At 46.7% G+C, this 21,436-nt stretch overlaps 1 protein-coding gene across 1 annotated transcript in view; it reads right to left on the bottom strand.

Annotated features, from left to right (window-relative positions):
* The window catches only part of LOC122921374 (prostaglandin reductase 1-like), a 119,960-nt gene extending 102,874 nt beyond the window's left edge, over positions 1 to 17,086 (bottom strand). The window contains exon 1 of the mRNA XM_044271354.1: positions 17,012 to 17,086. The gene's annotated coding sequence lies outside the window, so the exon portion shown is untranslated. The remainder of the gene's footprint in view (positions 1 to 17,011) is intronic.
* Between the last annotated feature and the right edge of the window lie 4,350 nt (positions 17,087 to 21,436).

The raw sequence follows: 21,436 nt of genomic DNA, 5'->3' as shown, positions 1-21,436 counted from the left end.
CTGTGATGCCGGCCAGTATTATGGCATCAGAGCGGGTGTTTAGTGCGGCGGGGGCCATAGTTACCCCAAGGAGAACTCGCCTGTCCACCCAAAATGTGGAGAGACTGACCTTTGTCAAGATGAATCAGGCGTGTATCAGGCTGGATTTCCACTCACCAATGCCTGATGCATCTGATTAAATCATCCATGCCACCTCACCCAAACCTTGAAAAAAAAAAAAAAAAAAAAAAAAGAGACCGGTTTCTTCTGGCTACCTTCCTCAGCTACTACTCTGATGCTGCCACCTGCCTGATGCCACACATCTGATGCCAAGTGCTCCTTCTTTCACCCACCTTTGTCAGCGGGCACTGGTATTGCCACCCACCGCCTGTCACCGGGTCATTTTGTGGTCTCCTGATGCTGCTGCTGCCATCTTCACACTATGTCACCTTCACACTCTGTGGTCTCCTGATGCTGCCATCTCCACACTATGTCACCTTGCCACTCTGTGGTATCCTCCTGCTGCTGCCATCTCCACACTATGTCACCTTGCCACTCTGTGGTATCCTGATGCTGCTGCCATATGCTGCCATATCCACACTATGTCACTTTCACACTCTGTGGCATCCTGATGCTGCTGCTGCCATCTCCACACTATGTCCCCTTGCCACTTTGTGTTCTCCTCCTGATGCTGCTGCTGCCGCCACCTCCAGACTTGCTCATTGTGCCACTCGGTGGCCTCTTCATATATCCGCCACCTCCAGACTGTGTCATTGTGCCACTTGGTGGCCTCCTCATACTGCTGCCACCTCACCACTATGTTATAGGTCCACTCTATGCTGTTCCTACCCTCCCCACGTCATGACTGGTCCACCATTTTGGCTTTTGGCCTCGCTGACATCATCATTTATTTGACCTTTCTTCTGATCTGTCAGAGGGAAGGAAAAATGAGACGCACAACGAATCCTGTCTGTGTAGCAGCTGTAAGGCCTGTATGGTCCCATCAGAATTGGCTTATGATTTGGTAGCCAAAAGCAGGAGTGGGTACAAAACACGGAAGACATGTAAATATTCCATTCACATGTCATCTATGTTTTACATCCACTCCTGTTTTTTTTGGCATTAGCAATACTAAATGGATTATTGAGCAAATGCTGACCGAGTGAAGGCGTATGCTCCACAGACAGGATACGTTTTTTGTGGGTTATTGTTCTGACGGATCAGAGGAAGGGCAAATTAATCAGTGACATCAACACTTACTGCTGACACCCTCTCCACTCTGTCAGGGGGGATCTACTTGTATAAGCGTTTAATAGAACAGGTTCTGTTAGACATCTAAGTCTCCTGTAGCAATGGACGAGCATCGGCCGGGACGATTCACTCCACGTTTTTGTATCCTGCAGAGTCCATTCAAAAAATGCATAAGTTAACGTACATTTTTTTTGCTACCATTGAACTGTATGGTGAACGGACGCCACTGTACGGCATCAGCCTGAGGCCTCTGTTAATGCATACATTTTTGGTATGCATTAAATGGATGGCAAAAATAGGATGTGAACCCAGCCCCAGTTTCAGAATAAGCACCAGTACAGAGCGGAGCAGGTTGGCGGAGAGGGGAGACCGCCATGTACTGACAGAGCGCTACCTGGTCCTGGTGGTCAGGGATGAAACTGTGTTTCCCAAGGATCATTTTCTACTGGGAAATACAGGGCACAGTATATATACTAGAATCTATATAATATAAAGAAATTAGCCCTACCCCCGAATACTAATACAATTAGGTGTCATTTATTATATAGAAATACGTCTATGTTAGGCGTATTTCTGACACAGATTTTGGCGCAAAGGTCCTTAGCACCGCAATTTGCATATTTTTCCCGCTCATGCCAGGTCTAAAAAAGGGTGGCGTGGGCAGGGAAAGGGATACAGTTATGGCCATCCAGTTATTGGATAACACCGCCATACACTGGCCGGATAACACCGCCATAAAGTGACCGGATAAAATGGTATAAGAGGGCACAGTACAGGGAATGACTAGGGGCACTGCACAGGGTGTGGTAAGAGGGCACAATGCAGGGTATAAGGGGGCACAGTACGGGGTGAGGGGCACCCTGTGACATTAAAAGGTCCTTATGGTGAATGCGGTTCATACGCCACCATAATGAGAGGCAGAGGAGTGAGACAGGGGTGTGATTATGTGGCTAGAGATAACAAATGTAACTGTGGGCCAGTACAGGCCCTAAAAAATAGGCAATAAGCATTCACCTGACAGCAAAGAACTTTGAATTCTGTGGCTGGAGGAACATTAGGCGGTCACAGGATAAATATGTAACTGTCGGCCAGTACAGGCCAAAAAATTAGGCATTCACCTGACATAAAAGGCCTTTTATGCCGCTGTATATACATAAGGCAAGGATCATTCTTTGTTCCGTGTGGTGGCGGTTATGTGTGGACTGGCATGATGAAAATTCAATTACATGTGGTCATCACAGGTGCTGAATTCCTCCGAGATCCATGCCTTATTCATTTTTAAAAATGTGAGGTACTCCACACTGTCGTGAGCTAGGTGAGTGCGCTTATCAGTCACCATCCCCCCTGCTGCGCTGAACGTCCTTTCGGACAGGACACTTGATTAGGGGCAAGCCAAGAGTTCCATGGCAAATTGTGCCAGCTCTGACCACAGGTCAAACCTGCACACCCAGTAGTCAAGGGGTTCCTCGCTTCTCAGAGCGTCCACATCGGCCGTTAACTCAATGTAGTCAGACACCTGTCAGTCTAGGCGTTCCCTGAGGCTGTATACGGAGGGTAGCTGTCGATGGGTTGGCTGCAAGAATGATCTCATATCTGAAGTGACCAACACATCTTCAAACCGCCCTCTTTTTGCAGGCGCGGTAGGATTGGTACCCGTACCTGTTTTGCTGTGGGTGGAAATTCCTCTGCCAGTGCCCGCAACAGCAGAATGAAGCATCTCTCACAGCAAGGCCTGAAAATGCTGCATTCTGACAGCCCTCTGTGATACTAGTAACATGTCCGCCATTTTATGTTTGTACCAAGGGTCTAAGTACGTTGCCAACCAGTACAGGTCCTTGACCTTTATGCTTTTTATACGGGGGTCCTTCTTCAAACACTGGAGCATGAAGGCCCTCATTTGAACTAAATTGGAAGCGGTGGAGCACCGTGGCTCCTGCTCATCGCCCAGGAGAATTTGATCCTCGATTTCCACCCCCCAGCCACGGACAACACCAGGGATCCCCGAAAAGTTTAAAGCCTGCTCTTCTTGCTCCTCCTGCTCCTCCTCCTCCTCATCCCCCCAGCCACCATCCTCCTCTGACTCCTCTTCAGACTCCTGCTGACTCGTCTCAGATGGACAAGCCCCCCCTGGGAATTCATTCAGCATTGCGACTTCCTCATCTTCCAGCTCCTGCTCCTCGACGGCTTGATCAATGACACGATGCAATGCACGCTCCAGAAACAAGGCGTAAGGTACGATGTCACAGGCTGCGACTGACCAATTTGGTGATCTCATCAAATGGCCGCAGAAGTCTGCATACATTGCGCATCAGCAGCCACTGGCGTGTTAAAAAAAATGAAAACTCCCAGAACCTGTCCTGCTGCAGAGTTTGTACAGGTAGTCAATAACGGCACGCTGCTGCTGGAGCAGCCTATCAAGCATATACAAGATGGAGTTACAGCGTATCCTGGAGCCCGGGGGTATTTGGCAACGAATCACTGTATGATATTGCCCTGTTTCAGCTCGCTCAGCAGATTGGCACCGTTGTCGCACACCACTTTACCAACTGTCAAATTTAACAGGGTTAGCCACTAATCGGCCTGTGACCGCAGAGCTGAAAGGAGTGCAGGATCGGTGTGGCTCTTGGCTTCCAGGCACAACAGCCGCAGCACAGCATGGCAACGTCTCACCTGGCATGTCAAAAAGGTTCTGGGGAGCTTGGGGGGTGCAGCGGAGGAGGCGGTAGCAGTGGAAAAGGAGGAGTCAGCTGAGGAGGAGACAGAGGATGGAGTAGGAGAAGAAGAAGAGGCCGGCCTGCATGCAATCCATGGCAGTAAGACAAAATCCACGCATGGCCATTAGAAGGTTCAGCCAGTGGGCAGAAAAAGTTATGTACCTTCGCTGACCATGTTTGCTAGACCACGTGTCTGTGGTCAGATGTATCTTGGTACTGACATTGTGTGCAAGAGATATATTAACTTGCTGCTGAACGTGGCCATATAGCTCAGAGATGCCCTTCTGGGAGAAATATTTCCTTCTGGGGACCTTTCATTGCGGTGTGCCAATGGCCACAAATTTTTTAAATGCCTCCGAGTCCACCAATTTATATGGAAGTAGTTGGCGGGCTAGCAGTTCCGACAAGTTAGCGGTCAGCAGTTGGGTAAGAGGATAATCCAGGGTCATCATATTTTTACGCTCAAACATTTGGGCCACGGAAACCTGCCTTCTGCCAGATGAACGTGACAACGGCACGGTGGAAGGTGGAGTGGAGGAAAAATGGGAGGAGATAGGAGAAGGAGAAGAGGCAGGACGTGGAGCCCCGGGAGTGTGGCTTTGTGGGTTCTGACAGATTTGCCCACTGGGCTCAGTGATGGGAGGCCAGATGCCTTCTTAAGGCGGTCATCCCTAGGTGAGTTTTGGGCTTACCGCGACTTATGCGTTGACAGCACAGGCTGCAGATGGCAACACTATTCTCAGCAGCTGACACGTTAAAATTGCGGAGCCATGTGCTGGAGTCCTGGGAGCGCAAGATACGACCGTGCATGGTGGATTGCTCACTCCAGATACATTTGTAGTCTGCTTTTTGCCTCCTGTGCACTGTGAGTTCTGCCTGCTTCTCCTAATTCTCCTCCCTATCTGCTGCTCCGTCTCTCCCTCGGAACTCTCCTCCTCTTCTGCTCTTGTGGGTACCCACGTGACGTCCATCAACACGTCATCATCGTCACCTTCACCACCACTGACATTAGAGATCTCGGAGTAGGCAGCAACAGTGGGACCACCCTCCTTTGGCTGATCTGGGTACTGTCATCAGACCGCTTGGTTGTGGCCGTTGCTCCCTCCTCTTCCTCATCTGATGCCAAGAATGGCTGCTCATTGGTAAGGTCTGGAAATGGATGGGAAAATAATTCCTCTGACTCGACTGTAGGGGCTATGGTGGTGGTTGGTGGTGGTGTCTTTGGTGTTCACACAGCAGAGAGTGAGGAGGGTGTAGATACAGAGGATAAGGAGGGTGCAGAAGTGGAAGGCTGAGGGAGCCACTTAACCAACTCTGGTGCGCCCTTTGAAGTTATCGCACACGCCTTCTCCAACTTCCCACTTAGGCTCCGGCCTGGTGCACCTGCCCAACCCCTACCATCCCTGCGTAACGGAATGCCTCTTATTTTGCCTGTCATTTTCTAAATGACTCTCTGCCTAGGTCCGTAGATAAGAGCAGTATTTGTGGAAGAAGGTATATAGCAGCCCTCAATCAAGATTTGGTGGAAAAAGGTATATAGCAATAGCACCCCTCAATCAGTATTTTGTGGAAGAAGGTATATTGCACCCCTCAATCAGTATTTGACGGAAACAGGTATATGGCACCCCTCAATTAGTATTTTGTGGAAGCAGGTGTATCTCAGGCCTCAATCAGTATTTGGTGGAAGAAGGTATATGGCACCCCTCAATCAGGATTTTGTGGAAGAAGGTATATCACAGCCCTCAAGCAGTTTTTTTTCTGGCAACAGGTATATCACAGCTGTTGCAATTAGTTACCACAATAGCGTTTGTCCCACTATCTAGCTGCGGTATTGCAGCTGAACCGCACACAATTGCTGCACAATACAAATACACTATAATATAATTTCTATGTTAGAAAGTATATTATAAGTATATCACACCCCTCTATATCACACCTATACCAGTCCTTAAAAGTACTTTTGTGGCCCTATTAGCTAGCGTTTGGTGTCCCTAACTGTCCCTGCTCCAAAATGCAACCTCTCCCTACACTGGCAAAACACATTATGTAAAATGGCTGCCAGATCGGGTTCTGTTATAGGGTTGGGGGTGTGTCCATGTGCTGAAATGTCTCAATTGGCTGTCCTGTCCCACCTGATGGACGTGTCATGGGTCAAAGTTCTTCACAATGTAAAAGAATATGGCGGATTCGAATATCACCATATGTCCGCATGTTCGGCAAATCGTGAATGTGCAAAGTTTGCAGCGAAATGACCTCCGGGTGAACTGCAAGGCCATCTTTACGATACACCTGCTTCCACAAAATACTGATTAAGGGGTTTGATATACCTGCTTAAACAAAATATAGATTGAGGGGTGCAATATACCTGCTTCCACCAAATACTGATTAAGCGGTTCTATATACCTGCTTCAAAAAAATACTGATTAAGGGGATTGATATATCTGCTTCCACAAAATACTGATTAAAGAGATTGATATATCTGCTTCCACATAATACTGATTAAGGGGATTGATATAGCTGCTTCCACGAAATACTGATTGAGGCCTAAAATACACCTGCTTCTGCAAAATACTGATTAAGGGGTTTGATATACCTGCTTTTATCAAATTTTGATTAAGGGGTTCTATATACCTGCTTCCACAAAATATTAGCTAGCGTTTGGTGTCCCTAACTGTCCCTGCTCCAAAATGCAACTTCTCCCTACACATTATGTAAAATGGTTCTGTTATAGGGTTGGGGGTGTGTCCATGTGCTGAAATGTGTTAATTGGCTGTCCTATCCCACCTGATGGACGTCTCCCTACACATTATGTAAAATGGTTCTGTTATAGGGTTGGGGGTGTGTCCATGTGCTGAAATGTCTTAATTGGCTGTCCTGTCCCACCTGATGGATGTGTCATGGGTCAAAGTTCGGCACTATGCAAAAAAATATGTTCGCATGTTCGGCGAATGGCAAACGAGCCAAGTTTGCGGTGAAAAGAACCGCAAGGCCATCTCTAGTCTTCTGGCATCAGATGTAGATACTGTGGAAGCTAACCACCCCTGGGGCAAACACCACTGTACTGAATATGGAGAAACCTGTTATAAGTGCAAAAAAACAAAGCCATTTTTCTAGAGTATGCAGACAGAAATCACACTAGAACTCAGCATTGGCAAAAAAGTAGGAAAAAGTTACTTTATAAAGAGATCCCTCTTAAAGGAATTCGCCAGGAATTAATAAAATTACTGAAAATACTTAAATATTACTTTATTATAAACATATTCCTAAATACCTTTCATTGGCTATAATGGCTTGTTTCTGGAAAACTGGCTTGGTTACCCAATCAGATTCTACTTTAAATTTTTCAGAGCTCCTTTGGAAAATGAAAGGATCAATCTGATTGGTTGCTATGGGTATTCCTTTGCACTAGTTCTAATAAAACTTCCCCTCAGTGTGCTAGAAGCTATAACTTGGTGACAACAGTGCCGTAAATACTTCATAAACTCATAAACGCCTCTCGCTCTGTCAGTTTGACTGTGGGGTTACCTGCAACCTTATGACATATAAAGACTTAAAGGGGTTGGCCACTATATAAGTACTTTCCACTATACAGTGGGAGGTGGGGTAAAAAAAAGAGTTTCCTAATATACTTTATAAAAACAAATCTTAGGGCCCTTTCACACTTGCGTTGTCCGGATCCGGCGTGTACTCCACTTGCCGGAATTACACGCCGGATCCGGAAAAACGCAAGTGTACTGAAAGCATTTGAAGACGGAGCCGTCTTCAAAATGCGTTCAGTGTTACTATGGCACCCAGGACGCTATTAATGTCCTGGTTGCCATAGTAGGAGCGGGGGAGCGGTATACTTACAGTCCGTGTGGCTCCCGGGGCGCTCCAGAATGACGTCAGAGCGCCCCGTGCGCATGGATGACGTGTTCCATGTGATCACGTGATCCATGCGCTTGGGGCGCCCTGACGTCACTCTGGAGCGCCCGGGGAGCCGCACGGACGGTAAGTATGCTGCTCCCCACTACACTTTACCATGGCTGCCAGGACTTTAGCGTCCCGGCAGCCATGGTAACCACTCTAATAAAGCTAAACGTCGGATCCGGCAATGCGCCGAAACGACGTTTAGCTTAAGGCCGGATCCGGATCAATGCCTTTCAATGGGCATTAATTCCGGATCCGGCCTTGCGGCAAGTCTTCAGGATTTTTGGCTGGAGCAAAAAGTGCAGCATGCTGCGGTATTTTCTCCCGCCAAAAAACGTTCCGTTCCGGAACTGAAGACATCCTGATGCATCCTGAATGGATTTCTCTCCATTCAGAATGCATTAGGATAATCCTGATCAGGATTCTTCCGGCATAGAGCCCCGACGACGGAACTCTATGCCGGATCCGGACAACGCAAGTGTGAAAGGGCCCTTAATGGTAATGTTTTTATAATGAGCCCCGCTCTGCATGCAGCCAGTTCATCCATGGCTGCACGCGACATGTAGGAGCTTTAGAGAAAGGTCATCCATGGCTTTATTATAACTGCACATGCGCTGCTTTTCCTAATAAGAGCAGCACATGCCCAGTCTGCCCCTGCCCCTGCTCCTACTCCGACTCTGTCTCTACAACCGGCTTATTATTCCTGCCAGAGTTCGGAGCGGGAAGAAAATTAAGAGCGCGTTGGGGATCAGACGCGCCATGCGCGTGAGTTAGAGATTGTACAAGCGGTTGATTGATAAAAGAGGATTGCTGATTGGCAAAACAGGATTGCTTTGTAAAACTACATGAATGCAAATAGCAAGTATAAGTATAAAGTATAGATAGCAAGTACTATAACATTTGCATTAACACTGAAGCACATGGTAAAATGGCTGCCTGTACATAAGATTACATGTCTAGCTAATAGTTATAACTCCCTGAATAACAATTACAACTAGCTGAACAGCTCTGCATAACATCATGTCCCAGAAACAAAGGTAGATCTCTCACCAGATATGTTTTTACAAGGATGATGGAGTTTAATAAGGAGATATGCAGAAGGACAGCTATGCTGATGTGTCCTGGTGACTAGCGGCTTCTCTTTCCCAGAGTGCTTTGCACCACCCACAATGAAGCAGTCTTTATAACAAGAAAAACAAAGTGTACTACAACTTAATACAGCTAATTGGTGCAATAACCACATTAACCCCTTCAGGACCCTGCCATTTTCACCTTAAAGACCAGGCCATGTTTTGCAAATCTGACATGTGTCACTTTATGTGGTGATAACTTTAAAACGCTTTTACTTATCCAAGCCATTCTGAAACTGTTATCTCGTCACATATTGTACTTCATGAAAGTGGTAAATGTGTCAAAATATTTTATTTTTATTTATAAAAAAAAATAAAAAATTTACCAAAAATTGGGAAAAATATGCAATTTTCAAAATTTCAATTTCTATGCTTTTAAAACAGATAGCGATACCTCCTAAAATACTGTCTTATGTAGGGGCTAATTTATTTATTTTTATCAGATGACAGTTTGATTGGTATGATTTTAGGGTGCATATGACTTTTGATCGCTTGGTATTACACTTTTTGTGATGTAAGGTGACAAGAAAATGGCTTTTTTTGGACCGTGTTTCTTAAAAAAAAATTACGGCGTTCACCTGGGGGGTTAGGTCATTACGAACGTGGCAATACCTAATATGAATACTTTGTTTTTACATTTATTTAAGTTTTACACAATAATATCATTTTTGAAACAAAAAAAAATAATCATGTTTTAGCGTCTCCATAGTCTGAGAGCCATATTTTTTTTTATTTTTTGAGCAGTTGTCTTAGGTAGGGTATGATTTTTGCCTGGGAGTCCCAGTCTATGAGCTGTGCGCTGCGATTGCCCAGCGCTGCAGCAAGGGACACGCCTAATACAAAAACTCCGCCCAGTACAACAGAGGGAGCTGCAGACACCGGAGCCTATACCGGGCGAACAGAGCGGCGCCCAGACATACTAGTAAGTGCAGGGGGACCCCTGGGCACTGCTCCACCCACAGATATAGTTAGTTTTTAGTTTTTAAACTAGTGAAAGGTCCTCTTTAAAGCCTGCTTCCTGTGAGATCCAGGGGGCTGGATCTCACAGGCTGTCTCGGAAGGCAGCCACAATGCCTAAGGAAGGCATCGGGCTGCCTTCCCTGCCATCGGGTCCCCGTCAAAGCAGCGCAGGAACCCGATGGCCTCCCCGCACCCTGCATGATCCCGCACGTGCCACTGTCAGCGCTGACCGTGGCAGTGCAAGGGTTAATGCGCCAACATCAGTGTTTTCAACTATGCCGGCGCACACAGCAGGGGTCCGGCTATCAGTGACTGCCGGACCCCTGCCACTGATCGGGTGGGCGGGCGCAGCTCCTGCCCAATCAGTCTGCCATACATGTACGGCGCTGGTCCTTAAGGGATAAACACTTGAGAAATACCAAAACCCTGGCAGAAAGAAATAGAATCATTTTCTAACCCTGCTGGGCAGAACAATAATACATATATGATACCTCTGGGTCAATGTAATCTAAATTGGACATACAATGATAAAGCTTATCTACTGCAATTCCAAGTGAAAGGTAAACACAATCCACTTCTCTCAGCAGATACATGTCAGAAAATGGGTCTGCTTACTCTGAATGGTGAACATATTAATACATGATCAGCAAAAAACTACAATCCCACACTTATGACACAATCAAAAGTGAATATAGAGACATTTACAAAGACTGGTGTGTCTACCTGAGAGTGCAACCTAGGAATAGATAAAGCAATACTTCATGTACAACACAACCATCTAGAGTGCAAGCTCCACTCATAGCAGAGTTAAGCCTCATTTACAAGTCCGTGACTGTGCTCATATCTGTGAGCAGGTGGCCAGTGATGCATCCATGAAGCTGTCCGTGAGGGATCCGTATTGGGTCAGTGTGTCTGTTTTTCGCTGTCCGTGTTGCATCCGTGTTTCACTGACACTGAGCAGCTGAAAATTAATTTCAAAGCATCTATTCTTAATGATCCGTGAAACATGGATGCAACACGGTTTTCACAGACCCATAGACTATAATGCACGTGAAGGATCCGTGAATACAGACAAAATAGAGCATGCATCCATGCTATAAACATTGACCCACAGACTGTGCTAAAACACTGATGTCTGAATACACATATTAAAATGAATGGGGACGTTTGCTGTCCATGGAGAACACATAAAGCACATGTCCGTGAAACACTGACGTGTGATTGAGGCTTTAAAGGTGAAAATAGAAAGATTAGATAAGCTGGGAGTAATAAAAAGGTCATAGAACCTTTAGCTTGGATAAGTAGCATGGTTGCTGTTAAGAAACCAGGCAAGCTATGATTATGCATCAAACCCAGACTTAAAGGGCTTCTGTCACCCCACTAAAGTGATTTTTTTTTTTTGGGCTAGTGAAATTAGTTATATTGCGATATATGACAATATAATTGTGTTACTTACTTTGATCCAGCAGTTTCTTCAAAAAACGAAGTTTTATCATATGTAAATTCGGTCTCTAACAGCAAGTAGGGCGGCTACTTGCTGCTAGCTGCTGCAGAAATCCGCCCCCTCGTCGTGTTGATTGACAGGGCCAGCCGGGATCTCCTCCTCCGGCCAGCCCTGTCGGCATTTCAAAAATCGCGCGCCTCTGTTGATTCGGCGCAGGCGCTCTGAGATGAGGAGGCTCGTCTCCTCAGCACTCCCTCAGTGCGCCTGCGCCGATGACGTCTTCTATTTCGGTGATGTCATCGGCGCAGGCGCACTGACGGAGTGCTGAGGAGACGAGCCTCCTCATCTCAGAGCGCCTGCGCCGAATCAACAGAGGCGCGCGATTTTTGAACTGCTGGTCTTTGTTTCCCCCGATGCGCTTGCAGAGAAAAGAGCCTAATTTATGGTATGGCTATAGTCCATGCACCTGAAGTAAAAACTACTTCATCCTCTGGCTGAAGTCGTTTTTACTCCTCTTTCCGCCTGCTTTCAGGTGTCATGGATAGTAAATATTGTCACACAGAAATAAAAAAATAAAATATGAGGTCTTGCGACAATTTTTTATGCCACAAGCTGCAGTAAACACATTCAGAAATGACCTCCATTGTTCCTAAACATCCAGTGTCAATGAAGAACTAAGGCTACCTGCACACTTTGCGGATTATGCTTAGTTTTTCCTCCTGGATTTTCGTGCAGAAAACTAAATTTAATGCGATTTAACATCTGATGTACACTTTGCTTTTCTTTCTGTACAGAATTTACCTGCCATGCGGATTTAGAAATCCTCAGCATGTCATTTGTTTGTGTGATTTTATTGTGTGGATTTCAACTTTTGCAATGCAAAGTTTGAGATCTGCTTAAAATCTGCAACAAAAACCAAAGTAATGCAGTGTCCCACTAGCTTAAGTGGGAACTGCAAAAGCTTTTTGTTGTCATCTGTAATATCATGCTGCATTGTATTATTATGTGAAATTAGGTGCACTACATGCATTTCACCACTAGATGGGGGTAGCAACACAGTACCGTATATATAGTGCAGTTTAGGCCTAGTTAGGGTGGTTAAGAGTTGGGAGTTGTGAAGGAGATGGAGTGAGGAGCTAAGGGGGCAGGAGAGGTCCCCTCTCGACTCAGCTCTCTCTGGGGCTCCACGGCCCAGAGAAGCCATTGTACACCTCAGTATCAAAGCCAGGAAGACAGGCAGAGGAAAGTCTACATTCTAATATTCACTCTTCAGGAGTAACAAGTGAATTTTTGGTCAAGTTTATTATTGGATAAAGACAAAGAAAGGACAAAGCCATTATTCCAGGCTCTAGGCGCCTTTGTATGTCGATGAAGGACTTATTAGCTTCCGGCAGCCGCACCGTTATTCTAAGCACAGATAAGGGTTCTGTTGTATCACTTGTGTAGAAGATCAAGACTGGAACTACCTCAATTGAGACTTAAGCAGAGCAAGGAGCTGAGTATCAGTGAGTACCTAATAACTACCTAGCCTGACACATTACTACCAGCACAGCCTGGTAATGGGATTCATCACATCCAACTTGCATGTATACCAGGAACTCTTTTATTACTGGATGTAAACTGTTATCAAGAACCTGGTTATAGTGAAAGTCCTAGTTGGATTTAAACCTGCCTCATTCTTCTAACTTCATACCACTACCACTCTCAACATTTTGCACCACCAAGGTGCTGGAGTCATGACATTACTTAAGTCAGAGGCCCAGCCGCACAAGCACTCAGAAACCCAAGCACCATCAAGGGCACCTCAATCACCACCTGGCCAGTGTCCCCTGTAATAGAGTGTGCCCTGGAGAATCCAGTGCTGTTCACCCCTTTACTGCACTGCTGGCCTAGGGAGGTGTCTGCTAAACCGCGAGTAACCGAATAACTGTCTTGTACACTTCGGCCCACGGTGAACCACACGTGTTCTACTGTTCTACCCCTGTGGACTGGCACGTTGCAGTAACACAAGCAGATTTTGGTGTGGAAACGTGCAGAGATACACACAAAAATCTATGCAGAATTTCTGATTTGAAATCTGCACTTGTCAGCAGGTGCCCTAAGGCTACCTGCACACGGATGTGGGCTGTCTTGCAGAAATTCCGCACTTCACTGCATCACGGACGTGTGTTGTCCATGTTCTCCATGATGTACCCATTGATTTTTAATGCGTTTGTTTACACATCAGTGGTTCCATCAAGTGAGCATGCGCCACTTTGGTCCCTGACGTGAACCTAACACTCCCATTGAAGTCTATAGGTTTGAGAAAAAAAACACTGACAATACAGATGGCAATCTTCTGTAGGACCCTCTGCATTAGTGGCAAATCGCGGATCTGTAAAAGACGGATACCGGCCATGTGCCTGCCGCATTTTGCAGAATGGAACATCTGGCCCTCAGTACACCAGTCCTATCCTTGTCCGTGATATAGACAAAAATAGGACATGTTCTATTTTTTTTGCGGGGCTTCGGAACGGAAGTACGGATGCAGATATCACACGGAGTGCTGTCCGCATCTTTTGCTGCCCCGTTGAAGTGAATGGGCCCAAGCAACGTTCGTGTGCATGAGGCCTTATAGTCATTTTCTATCCTGTTGATAGGGGTTAATGTCTAAAAACTGGAATACCCCTTTAAAGGGGTTGACCGGGCCTGTTTGAAAAACATCTCTTTTAGCTAACCTGTGAGGGGAAGACACATTGATCATTACATACCCTTCTGTCGCTCCACCTTCTGCAATCCCAACTGAGATCATGTGACCACGAGACTGTCTGTGGGCTCCTCCTCTGATGTCTGATGACCCCTCTTTCTCCCTGTTCAGCTACATCTACATTATGCAGCTGAATAGGCACACAGTCAGTTGCAATGTCAAAGGAAGAGCCCTCAGCCAGTTACATGATCCTAGCCGTGATCAAAGAATCAGCATGGTGTCATATAACCCAAATATGACCAAATATGACCTATCCCTGTTTGTCAGTAAATTATAAATTAGACACTTGAATAAATATTGAAGTTTACTTATTAGTGGAATATAATTGGTCACGGTGCCTAATGTTACCTGTATTTATTACATAAAACGCTATAGTTAAAACCAACCAATTAATATATATGAATAACCTACAACAATTACCCCGCCCCCGAAGGCGACTTTACCCCATAATAACCAACAACAATTAGTCCGCGCAAGAGCGACCTTACCTCATATTTAGCACGTGAAATTTTTTAAGGGATAAAATAAAGGGTTGGGAGTGGGTTTCTTCACTGCCACTTACTTGAGTGAGCAGTAAAGGTCTTTTCTACTCTTTTATAGGTACCGTCATGTGATCAACAGTTGCTCTCTCCTCCAATCAAGATTCTCCATCGCTGACTTCTGCTTGTACCATCTGCATTGTATCCAGGTGAGCAATAAAACAACTGTTCATGACACCATGTCCCCCCTATTTGCATCCGCAAATATGGATTAGCCAGAGCGACTGAAGGGCAAGTAGTGCTCAATTGGGGTCAATTACAAACGGTGCTACTCCATTGTGTGGCAGAATTAAAAAAAAAAAAAGTTGCACTGTGTTTGACACTTGGAAATGTCCGAGACCGGATATAGACCCCAATAGATTTACCAACATTTAGGCCTAGATACAGGAGTAAATATTGTTAAAAAATGGGTCAAGGAAGTAACTAGAAATGACTGGGCCCTGCAGCAAATTGTTTAACGGCCCCCGCAACCCCCCCCCCCCCCCCCCCAAGCAACTTCTTCGCAACCCCCCTCCTCCAGTGCAACCCCCACTCCTGTGGCTAGTCAAGATCAATCTTTCAGATGAGGCCCGGCAGCTACTCCGTCTGTTTTCCACAGTGTCACTGCATAATAATATTGAGGGGGCCCTCACAATAAAATCTTTTAGTCCTCCTCCTGGATGGGCTGCTTCCCATATAGCTACACCCCTGCTGTTTGAATCTAAACAAGGACAACATCTGCATGGAGTTTGTATGTTCTCCCTGTGTTTGTGTGGGTTTCCTCCGGGTACTCCGGTTTCCTCCCACACTCCACTCCATACTGATAGGAAACTTAGATTGTGAGCTCCATTGGGGACAGTGTAATGCTAATGTCTGTAAAGCTCTGCCGAATATAATAGCGCTATATAAGTGCATAAAATAAATTAATTAATCCAGTCAGGAACTGTAGTAGTTTTAACTCCTGGTGCATGGACTGCCGGAGATGCATCTAATTTATGATGGAGTGAATGCCTTGTCAAGTTGTCATAAATTAGACGCAGCGCGAAAGGGGCACAAAGTCTGGCATAAAAAGCCTGTCTCTGTAAATGACCCCCAATGTGTCTTCTCTCCACAGGTTATCTAAGGCCACATTCACATCTGCACTGTGATCCCTGTTCACTATAAGGGGATCCGGCAGTTTCTGGCATATATGCCTGCTTTTGGCTGGACGAAAGATGCTGCATGTATAATTTTTTGCCTGGCCGAAGTCCGTCAGTGACCGGTACAGAGTGGCGGAGTTTACAACGCAGATGTGAACCCAGCCTAAAAGAGGGCCCAGAGAACCCCTTTAATAACTTTTGGGTGGGTAGACCAGATGTGTGCAGACATATTGGCCACTTTTGTGAATAAGGAGAAGAAGGTGGAGACATGCAGAATCTGCTAGATCCCGACGATGTTATGTTATCCCACAAAAAGCATTGCTATGCAATTAATTAGGCATTCCAAATGAAATATTGCAATACACATGAAATAAAAAATACTGTAAGGTTGTTTACGTACATACCATTTTCTTCTCTGGTAGCTCTGCTGTTTATCCTTCTGGTCCACCTTCTCCTGCATTTAGTGGTGGAGTAACATGCTTAGTAGCTTCCCTGCTCCCCTTCTCTCACTGCTAGCATAGTGATCTCATATAAAGCAAGTGTTGTGGCCTAGACACCATTCATTTATCTATCCCTACTGCTAAATTCAGAGAAATCCCTCTCTCTCTAAACAGAGGAGGAGGAAATTATGGGGGCATTACATTAAATACCCTATGTATCTCTGGGGCTATATGAGGGACTATTTTCTATGCAGGGGAGGACGGGGTTAACAAGAGCTAACTGTAATTAATCCTGGGAGGTGCAGGAAGGGGAGTCCTATATAGAAATATGTGTGTAAAAAAACCTGTTGTAAATGTGTGTCAGACTGGTAACCCCTTTAACTCTGCATTGGGCCATGACACACACAAGCATTATGGACACAATATACGTCTGGAATGCCATTGTGTGAATAGCCTTCAGGATAAGTTTACACACGGCCGCTTTGTGAATATCTTACATCCATATGAACGGGGTTGTTTTTGCAGCATGCGTATGGATTTCTGCAAGGTCCACCTCAAATAAACAGAACAATCACAGAAAGTTCACGTACAAATTTGTTACATGTGAAAATGTCCTAAAGTTGAAATCTCTGAAACGTCACCACCTAAATTCATACTGAAACGTTACCTTTACAAGTGAAGATGCACATGTCCTGTACAGATTCAACAGACCCCATGGTTGCTATTGATTACAGCACCCCCTATAATATGATCAGTGGTCTCCAAGTATCTGTAGATTTACCTGCAGGATGTGAAGGCCACGTGCTCAAATCCTTCTGTAAGCCTTGTGCTGCTGAAGTGTCACCACAGACTGTTTAATATCCAAGAAGAAAGCGCTTTTTACAACCTCCCCTCCCGGTGTGCTGCCCCTCCTTGAATATGTAATCAGTTTATCAGGGGCAGCCCTCTCCCATACTGAAGGCAGCAGGCTCCAGTCATGAGTAATGTTCACACCATGAATTGAGCAGTTCTTCTGTATCATAAAGAAGTTACATACAATTTTAATTCAAAATGCAGCATTTATTTTCAGGCTGAGGTTACATGACAACGTCACATGTGAAGGTCTTTTTGCAATAAAACCCATGAAAGGCTGGGGCTACACCAGGTCCAATTCTAGCCATTAAATCAAAGGTTAGAAAACAAGTAGCCAACTGAATGTAACCCACACATAAGGGTACATCTACACGGCAACATTGGTTGCGGCCAGGATCGCAGAGTGGCAGTGATGTCATAGAAATGTATATGATAGCAGCGCGAATCACAAAAAAATCCAACACACACATTTTTTTGTGATTCGCTCATTTTGATGGGATCACCAACACTCTACGATCCTGGCTGTGACAGCTGTCGTACGACCAGTATCGCCGTGTAGCCGTAGCCTAAGGCTTATTGCACACAAACGTGTGCGCACTGTGGCCGTATTGCGGACCGCATTCACTTCAGTGGGTCTGCAAATCCAGAGATGTGGAATGCTTCCGTTACGCAAAAAGATAGAACATGTCCTATCTTTTTGCTGACTTCAAGGATGGAAGATTTCTCCTCAGGCTATATTCACCAAGCCCCTTCCTTACCAATAAGCACTCTGACACCTTCTTGCTTGGTAAAATGACCATTACAGCCAACTTTATTGTATACACAAATAACATAATAATAACAATAATCACTTTAATACATCCATCAACATTATGAACCACTGTACCGTAACAAGGATCCTGGAGGGCAACACAACCAAGCGGTATCTTCCGTAACCATCTCTCCTTATACTTCAAGATTACCCTTGGCCGCACTCACCGACCCAAGGGCACCAAATCCTTGAAGTATCCAAGTATCTCCTCCTGTAGACCTTCTAGCCCAAACAGGAGCCCCATCCTCGGCATTCACCAACCACATGAGATACAGGCTCCAACATGTCCTGCATCTCTTAAACCATTGTATTGCTCCCCCAGGATCTCATATAAATCAGCCACCAGAAGACCACCGGTGACACCTCACCTGTGGGCGCCCTGCCACACCCTAAGGGCCGTCTCTAACCCCTCCTGGATACCCAAGGCCCACATATCAATATCCACATCATTAAGATGCACGCCATCAGATCTCAAGAATTGAGGTGACGCCGCCTCCAATTCCCGATGACGAACCAACACACCACCTTGCCTGCGCACAAAACGCCCCACCTCCTTGTTTAACTTCGCCCGAGCTTTGTTAATTCGGTCCACCGACCGTGCAAAACGCCAACTACTCCTCGCCACCACCTCCGACCACACCAACAGCAAGTCCGTAAAATCCGACACCAAACGCAACACGTCCAACTTGATGTCCCGTATCACACCCCGCGACTGACGGACCCCCAAATCATTGCCACCCGCATGCAAAACCAAAATATCAGGCGCGCGGTCCAACTAGACGTTCGTACGGATTTCAGGCAAAACCCGCCCCCAAAGAAGCCCCCTTACACCAATCCACCGGACTTGCAGTTCCTCCGTCGAAAAACCCAATTGACGGCCGTTCCGCCGAACATCAGCTCGCAAAGCCCCCCAGTAGACATACGAATGCCCAAAAATCCACGCAAGACAAGGAGCCGCCCCTGCAACAAAACAAACAAAGTCAAAATTAAACAACCGTCACTGCCAAGTCCGCTCCCCACAAATTGATCCCACAAACAACACATCCCCACCCACTACAAGAGATGAGGCCTAACATATGAACGAAAACAATCAGACTCCCATCGCCCTATACGCTTGATGACCTCCTTTCCAAGCCCCCACCTAGCCGCCTCTGTCGTGGCCCCAATCCTGAATGAGTGTGACGCAAATTCATTTGCAGGAAAACCAGCAGCCAACAAACATCTCCTAAAAACAGCCACAAACTGAAACCGAGACAAACACGATCTGTCCACATGCACCAGCAAAGCACCCGTGCCGCCCGGCCGCAACGCCAAAAATTCCCTGACACAACGCACTGGGCAAACAACCGAATCCGCAAGCGGCCTAAGCCATACAACCACGCCCTTACCCACCTGATCAGTTTTTGACTTGCGAATCCGACATCTCAAAGCACCATCCACCAGCTCAACATCCTCCCACAACAAACCGCCCCCACCCGTGCGACTTGCTGCCACCAACTCAGAAATCCGAAAAGCCCCAAAAAAGGTCAACACAAACGCCGCCCTAAAGAGACACACCTCATAAGCCGACCGACAAACCCACCCCGCTTCCTTCCACAGCGTCTGCAACACCGCAAAAGAAACCGGCCTCCTAGTATCCTTCCTCACCACACTACGACGATAACCCTTCAAGGCCTGCCGCACCATAAAACACCTAGACACATCAGCCAAGCCCCTCAGGCGCAACCAGAATGCGACAGCTGCCACCCTTTTTGACGCAACCGAAAACGACAAACCATCCGCATAAAACTGACCCACCCAAAAAATTAACAACGTCCTAAAGTCCGCAAAAGACCCGCAACCACCCATCCGTTCAATCAAGTCCTCCCACAACACCCACACTGCCGAATATGCCGACCACGTACCTCCACTCAGAGACTGTCTAATAAGGCCCGCCGACACCCCAAGGCCACGCTTCAGAGCCACTGGGGGCAGGGCAACCCCGTGACCTCGGCACCAGGCCGCGAAAACGATCCCACTAAAAGCGAGAAAGGGAATCAGCAAGTGAGTTATCCACGCCAGGCACATGCACTGCAACAAAACATGCATTCAACTGCAAACCCCGTAACACCAGATGTCGCAGCAAATTCAAAACCGGGGGCGAGCTCGCCGTCTGGCTGTTAATCGCCTGAACCACACCCATATTGTCACAGTAAAAGTGAACCCGCCGATTCCTAAGCAAATCCCCCCACAACTCCGTAGCCAAGACAATAGGAAAAAGCTCCAACAATACCAAGTTAGTAAGGAAACCGGCCTGCCTCCATTTTACCGGCCACGCACCCGCACTCCACTGACCCTTACAAAAAACCCTGTAACCAAACGAACCCGACGCGTCAGAGAACAAGTCTAAATCAACACTACCAACCACCGCTTCCATCCACACAGACCGGCCATTGTATTCCGACAAAAAAGTCTCCCACACCACCAAATCCTCCTTCACCGCAGCAGGCAAACGCAAATAATGAAAAGGGGCAGCAACGCCCGCCGTAGCCAGGGCCAAACGACGACAAAACACCCGCCCTATTGGCAAGATACGACAGGCGAAATTCAATTTCCCTAAAACCGACTGAACCCGCTTGAGCTGGACCTTCTTCGCCCTCCGCAAGAACAACACCTCATCCAACAGATCAGACACCTTATCAACCGGCAAACGACACTCCATGGCCACACTGTCAATCTCGATCCCCAGAAACTTTATAACCGTGGAAGGGCCCTCCGTCTTATCAGCCACCAACGGAATACCAAAACGCGCCGCAACCCTCTCCATGGTGCGCAACAAAACAGAACAAATCCTAGATCCAGACGGACCCAAAAACAGAAAATCATCAAAGTAGTGCAAGTCCGAACTCCAACCCGCCTCCTTCTTTATCACCCATTCCAAAAAGGAGCTAAACGCCTCAAACAATGAGCACGAAATTGCACAAACCATCGGTAAACAACAATCAACGTAATAACAGCCGTCCCACTGGAAACCCAGTAAATGCAAGCTATCAGGGTGAATAGGCAACAACCGAAAGGCGGCCTCAATGTCAGTCTTCGCGAGCAGAGCGCCCTGCCCAAAACGTCGCACCCACCACACCGCCGCATCAAAAGACGTGTTTACGACACCGAGCACATCTCATCCGCAATACCATGATTCACCGACCCGCCAAGCGGATAAGACAAATGATGAATAAGCCTAAACTTATTGGGCTCCTTCTTAGAAACCAAACCGAAAGGAGAAACCCACAAATCCGGCAAAGGACACTCGAAAAAGGGGCCCACAACCCTACCAGCAGCAACCTTATCCCTCACCACAGCCGGATGGCACAATGCCGAAGACAGATTCCGCAGCGCCCGACTGACACCCACCGAACCACATGGAATAACAAAACCCTCGGTAAACCCCGCCAACAACAACTGCGCCGCCTCCCTATTTGGATACATCCTTAAATACGGCTCCATCTCGTCCACCCTCACCGGCGTCACCCCTCTTCTGCACAACCTCGGATCCCTTACCCTTAC

The sequence above is a fragment of the Bufo gargarizans genome, chromosome 1, assembly GCF_014858855.1.
Source record: "Bufo gargarizans isolate SCDJY-AF-19 chromosome 1, ASM1485885v1, whole genome shotgun sequence".
NCBI lineage: Eukaryota > Metazoa > Chordata > Amphibia > Anura > Bufonidae > Bufo > Bufo gargarizans.
The sequence above is the reverse complement of the archived record's forward strand: the minus strand, read 5'-3'. Positions and strand labels throughout refer to the sequence as shown.